This window comes from Triticum urartu, chromosome 6A (genome assembly GCF_056163025.1).
Source record: "Triticum urartu cultivar PI428250 chromosome 6A, HENAU_Tu73, whole genome shotgun sequence".
Classification (NCBI taxonomy): Eukaryota; Viridiplantae; Streptophyta; class Magnoliopsida; order Poales; family Poaceae; genus Triticum; species Triticum urartu.
The window spans coordinates 4,247,076-4,254,130 of record NC_141878.1 but is presented as its reverse complement, the minus strand read 5'-3'; the positions used below and the strand labels follow the sequence as shown (position 1 = coordinate 4,254,130).

Sequence of the window (7,055 nt, the reverse complement as noted above, 5' to 3'; positions counted from 1 at the left end):
TTTTTATTTACATTTTATTTTTTTTCTTTCTCCTTTTTATATTTCTTTCATTTTCATTTACTTTTCTATTTGATTTTAATTTAATTTTATCTCCTTTAGCAGTAGCGCCTTTGTGCGTAAACGCGCTGCTACAAACCAACTAGCAGTAGCGTTGTTCGCAGTAGATCGCTACTATTATGTGTAGCCTGTCGGCTTGGCAATGGGAATTTTAGTAGTAGCGCTTTTATCTTCAGGCGCGCTACTGCTAAAATTGTATCTGTAGCGCGGTTTGCGCCAACGCGCTACTGCTACATAGCACTAGCGTGCTTTTTTAACACGCGCTACTGCTAAAGTTCTGTGTATAAAGTTTTCCCTAGTAGTGGGGAAACGACACATGAATGCCGTCATCATCCGATCAACTCATTTAGGGTTTCCCCCGAAGGTATTGGGTGGGTTTGAGATTTGTACCTCGATGATGCCTTCATGAAGAAAACGATGATAAGGGCATCGTCATCACCGGCTCCGGCCAACGACCGAAGATCAAGTTTTCACTCGGATCCGTCCCAAGAAATCCACCCGACAACCTGTGCACTGTCTCGACCGCCTTCAAAGCCCCAGATCTAGCCGCCTAGATCCGGCGACCAACCGCAGCAGCAGTTCCACCGTAGGAGCCCTGGCAGACCGGCCACTGCCTGAATGCGCCACCACTGGAGCCTGGGAGGAGGACTCCCACCCCACCTCGCCAAACCGCAAGAGCCGCCGAGATGGATCCCACATGCTCATCACCGTCTCTGATCGGAACCAATCCGTGGCAAAACCACGAGATCGCCGACACAGATTCGCCTTGGATATGGACTGCACCACGCCATGCCGCCACGGAAAGCCCTAGCTTCACCCGCCGCCACCGTCTAGGGCCGCCGCCCCAGGGTCCTGATCTGGCCAGCCCGGACCTCCACGGCGCCCTCTTCACGCCGTCGCCGCCGGCTCGCCACCAGGCAACCGTGCCGCCGCCCAAGGCCTCCGCCCAAAGCACGCCGTCGTGCCACCATGGATCAGATCGTCGCCGCGCCATCATGCGCATGGAGGTCCTGCCCCACCCCCTCCGACTTGATCCAGGGAGGAGAGCATCCGCCACCACCGTCGGCCTCCGGGCTTAGCCCGGCGGCGTCCTCCAGCAGCGGCAAAGGGAAGGGAGGGATGTGGTGGTGACCCTGGCGGCTAGGGTTTCGGGAGCCGCCCGAGTTGCCCGAGACGGGGCGACGCGGCCAGTTTAGAATATTATTGATGCCTTCCAGCGTTCAATGAATCAGTGATGTACCATGTCTTGTTGAAGATTTACATTTATGCGAGGCTGTGAGCGCTGTGGCGGTGGATGTGTACCTCAAGCCTCAAGAGCGTTCAGGGAAATTCCCAGCTGAAGCTGATTGTTGTGTTGTTTTCCATTCACCGCTCATGAGGGCAATTTGTCTTCTTTGTTCATCTCCCAACTATGCTTTGGTACAAGAAGTATCGTTTCTGGGGAGTCCAAGAGTGCAGTGGTTTCCTTGGGAACAGCCGGGTTTTGGCTCCCTCAATGATTTGTCATGTATGAAACGAGTAATTTACGCACTCATATTGTTATATTTTGAAATTATTCATTTTCTTAAAATTGTTTGTTTTGTAGTTCAGTGCTGAGGTGGTTAAATCATTATAATTTTTGGCGTCGATAAATCATTATTTATTTATTTGGCATCAGCAAATCATTATATTAGTACTGCCAAGCATTTGTGGACTATTTGCAATGCCTATATTTTCCTACCACAGTCATTCAAATAATAATGCACCTCCAATTCATATTGAAAAATTATATGTATTGTCAAGATTTTATCAAATAAATATCTTTTATTATTTTCTCAAGCTGTACGAGCATGGTAACGCGCGCCTTAATTATCTACTATAATATTATGATAAAGCCCAGTAATTGCTATCTGAGCCCGGGCTCATTTACTCCCTCTGAACAATAAAATTTAAAATAATAGCAAAAAGTTCCACGAAAATCTGATTTTTTTTATGCAAGATGCTTGAGTGCATGATGCCCGTGCCAAATTTGGTGGAGCTCATGAAAAAACAATGCCAAGCAACGCCTAGCATCATTGCCGACCCATATTTTGGTTGATGAACATCTCTTGAGAAGATGCAGCATCGTGTAATGAATCCATCATTCTTGATCAGTGACGATCTACCTAATGATTTCATGACTGGGTGCGAGAGGCGGCGTACATATATACATGTTGGGATGACAAGGCAAACCTAGATCCCATCGCAAGCAAGCTGCAGGCCGAAGGCTTTTCTTATTTTCTATAATGTATCTACGGGTTGATGCTTGTTGGGGGTCCTTGTTAATTCCTGCATCCATCTCTTTATTGTTTGCATCATTATATTCTACGAGTTGATGGACGGCGATGATGACACGCTCAACGAAGTGGAAGATGAGATACACGCCCGACGACCTGCTCTTCACAACCTCCCAAGGTATAGCAAGTCGAACATGCCCATCAGTGCCGGCCGGCCGGCCATTAACTTTATTTTTCTTTATCCCAGGCTGCAACGGTGCCCATCAGCATCAGGCATTCCTAGGACCCAATGTAAACTATAACCCATCATAGGTTGGAAGGTTACACTGACTGACTTATGATGATACCAACCTTTTTGAAGCGATCAAGTCTTGCAACAACCACATGACAAACTAAGCCAAGCTAGTATATATATAGAACATGCAAAGGGTACATGGCAACCAAACCGAGAGTGCATACAAAGAGAGGTAAAACAATAGGGGTCATCGCATCGCCATGATCTTACTACGGTCACTTGTCGCCGTCCTGTTGATCTTTACTGTGAGTGCGGGCGATGAGGCCGCGCTCCTTGCTTTCAAAGCAAAGCTCAGCCATGGCGACTTGCTGGCCTCGTGGAACAGAAGCACCAGCTTCTGCAGCTGGGAGGGCGTGACGTGCCACCGCAGGCCGGCGCGGGTGGTGGAGCTGAGATTGAATGGCACTGGTCTCGTCGGAACGCTCTCACCGGTCATCGGGAACCTCACGTTCCTGCAGATGCTCGATCTGGACTCCAACTCGCTCCACGGGAACATTCCGGCGAGCCTTGGCCATCTTCGTCGCCTGCATGGGCTATACTTGAGCAACAACTTCTTCTCCGGCACATTGCCAGCAAACCTGAGCTCATGCATCAGCATGACTGAAATGTGTGTGGACAACAACAAGCTTGGCGGGGGCATCTCGGCTAAACTTGGAGAGAAGCTCACATATCTAACATTTATGTCGCTCAGAAACAACATATTCACAGGGACAATCCCGATGTCGCTGGCCAATCTATCCAACCTACAGCACCTCGACCTCTCCGACAACCAGCTCATGGGATCGATCCCACCAGGGCTCAGTAGCATCCAAAGCATGCGGTATTTCAATCTCGGCAGTAACCTTCTCACTGGTATGCTCCCACCTTCTCTCTACAACTGGTCATCATCGATCCAAGTATTTGCTGTAGGGTTAAATATGTTGTATGGAAGTATTCTAGATGATATCGGAAGCAAGTTCCCCAATTTGAAATATCTTCTCTTGGGTGCCAATAACTTCACAGGAACCATCCCTTCCTCAATATCCAACATATCTTCCCTCATATCACTTGACCTCGCTCATAACAAATTTAGTGGGTATGTGCCTCCCACATTTGGGAGGCTCATAGATCTCCAGCAACTGAGTTTAAGTTACAATAAGCTTAAAGCGAATGATAATAAGGGGTGGGAATTCATAACATCTTTGGCAAACTGCAGCCAACTGCAGCTATTGGAACTCAGCTCCAATTATTTTGAAGGACAACTACCAGGTTCAATTGTGAACCTGTCAATAAGTCTCCAGAAGTTATACATAGTGGACAATAGGATCTCTGGGAGAATCCCAGCCGACATCGGCAATTTGGTTGGTCTCAACAAGCTTGTGATAGAAAATACTTCCATTTCTGGAGTAATTCCAGAGAGCATTGGTAGGCTACAGAATTTGATCGAGCTATTCTTGTCCAATAATTGCTTGTCTGGTCTCATACCATCATCGCTAGGGAACCTTTCACGGTTAAGTGTCCTTTCTGCATACAATGGCAAATTGGAGGGGCCAATTCCGGCAAGCCTTGGGGAATTGAATAAACTTTTTATACTCGATTTGTCAATGAACTACCATCTTAACGGTTCAATACCCAGAGAGATTTTCAAATTACCCAGCCATTCTTGGTATTTGGACTTGTCATACAATTCCCTTTCTGGCCCCCTTCCTAATGAGGTTGGTAGTTTGGTAAATCTTAATCGACTAACTCTATCAGGAAACCGGTTGTCTGGTAAGATACCCGACAATATACAGAATTGCTTAGTGCTGGAATGGCTATCACTAGACAATAATTTGTTCGAGGGAAGCATACCTCAGTCACTAAAGAATATAAAGGGGCTCGGTATATTGAACCTGGCCATGAATAAGTTCTCTGGTAATATTCCTGAGGCCCTTGGAAGCATTGGATACATGGAGGAACTGTACCTATCACACAACAACTTGTCAGGGTTTATCCCGTTAGTTCTACAAAATTTGACATCATTGACCATATTGGATATATCTTTCAACAATTTGCAAGGTGAGGTTCCAAATGAAGGTGTTTTCAGAAACATCACTTACTTAGCGGTTGCAGGGAATATCAATCTGTGTGGTGGAACTCCTCAACTTCATTTGGCTCCATGCTCCATAAGCAAGAACACAGAAAAGATTCCAAAGTCTCTTGTAATTTCTCTAGTGACAGCTGGAGCATTCCTGTTCTCACTTTCAGTTATTCTTCTTATTTGGACACTTAGCAAGAAGCTCAGACCTAGCAAGAATATATTAGCACAAAATTCAATCGTTGATGACCATTACAAGCGAATCCCCTATAATGCATTATTGAGAGGAACAAATGAATTTTCAGAAGTCAACTTGCTTGGGAGAGGAGGTTATGGTGCGGTTTATAAGTGCGTTTTGGATACTGAAGAAAGAACATTGGCTGTCAAGGTGTTTAATCTTGGTCAATCTAGGTATTCCAAAAGTTTTGAAGCTGAATGTCAGTCCATGAGAAGGATACGACACCGTTCTCTCATTAAGATCATCACTTCTTGTTCAACCGTCAACCACCAAGGTCAAGAGTTCAAGGCATTGGTTTTTGAGTTCATGCCCAATGGTAACCTGGATGGTTGGCTTCATCCCAAATCTCAAGAGGCCACTACAAACAACACGCTCAGCCTTGCCCAGAGGCTTGCTATCGTTGTTGATATTGTAGACGCTGTAGAATATCTGCACAACTATTGCCAGCCATTGGTTATCCATTGTGATATTAAGCCAAGCAACATTCTTCTTGCCGAAGACATGAGTGCCCGAGTTGGAGACTTTGGCATATCAAGGATCCTTCAAGAAAATACAAGTGAAGGGATGCAAACTTCATATAGCTCAACTGGAATTAGAGGTTCCATAGGCTATGTTGCTCCAGGTGACTAAATCTCTTCTAATTTTACATTTTACTTTTCACTCGAATATGACGTGCTAACCACAAAACATTGCATGTTGCAGAGTATGGAGAAGGTTCTGCAGCCTCAACAGCTGGTGATATTTATAGTCTTGGCATATTACTGCTTGAGTTGTTTACTGGAAGGAGCCCAACCGATGGCAGGTTCAGAGATTCATTGGATTTGCATAAGTTTGTTGAGGACGCTCTTCCAGATACAATCTTAGAGATAGCTGACACAACAATGTGGTTGCATGGAGGACAACATGATAGCACTGGAAGTATTAGAATCCAAGAGTGCTTGGTCTCGGTCTTCAGGCTTGGCATATCCTGCTCAAAGCAACAGCCTCGAGACCGACCACTGACAAGAGATGTAGCGGCAGAGATGCATGCAATCAAAGATGAGCACCTCAAGTTTATAGTGGAGCATGGAGTCCAAGGAGAAGCCTTTACTAGATAAATTCAAAGCACTGTCGAATAAAAAAGCTAGTACAAGACACGAGCCTGCATAATAAAGATTTATGAATCTTTCCGGTTAGTAATTATTCTTAGAGCTATGTTGCTTTACAACTGTACCAAATAAATGCAGAACTATAGTTGTGTTCTGCCATAATAGCAATATAGCAAGTCGCCTTTCAGTAACCAATCGGGATCCCAGTGTAATTGCTTTTCCATTCTCAAAAACTTTATAGATGCAGGCAACATTACTCCGTTATTAAGGTAAACTAGAAGATCTGAAGTTCTATAGAGTTTCAGAAGTTCTTATTTTTATTTGTTTATATTACTAGAACAAAGTGCATCAGGTCAGATCAAGAACAATAAAATAAACGCTGAAACATCTTGTTTTTGGTGAACAAGCTTACTTCCTTCATTAATTAGTAGTAATCATTAACAAGAAGTCTAAGAGTCATGCTAATCCAAGAACACGCCTTGGCCTATCAGTAACAAGAAAGTGAAGTTTGAAAACATAGATACGATTTGGTACGACTTGATTAAATATGGCTACCTACCTTGTTCAAACCAGCACAAACCTCGCACAAGTCAACAAAACAGAGATTGTGGCACTTACAAGGAGGTGCCTGAAGTGTAATCTTGTCCAGTTCCTTCTTTAAACCACAAACCCCACAGTCTTGAGTTGTAACCCAAGAAAATCCCAAGGTTTGCTGCATCTTTGAATACACCGGCGGCAAGGATTGTGATTTCATCGGGCACATCATCCATGTCATTCAGAACCTCCAAGCATTTCGTAACTGAGAGTAGCCTTCCTTGCTGTTACACTTGCTCCATCTTGCTTGACGTGAGGATTTCGAAGAAAACACTGTAAGCAAGCAGTTCTGGACATGTAACAGTACAGATAGTTTCAGATACCGATCGAACATACAGAAATAAAAAGTGTATTTTTAAACTGGATCGAATGCAATGAAGCATATTTGATTATTATCAGTGTGGTTGTAGTAAAGAAAATCTACCGAATTGTTAAAGATTATTGGTGTGGTTCTGCTGCATCAGAGACATTA

The 7,055-nt window shown here is 44.6% G+C and overlaps 1 pseudogene; it reads left to right on the top strand.

The window, feature by feature from the left end:
• Positions 1 to 2,725: 2,725 nt before the first annotated feature.
• Positions 2,726 to 6,019, top strand: LOC125512295 (uncharacterized; annotated as a pseudogene).
• The last annotated feature ends 1,036 nt before the right edge of the window (positions 6,020 to 7,055 follow it).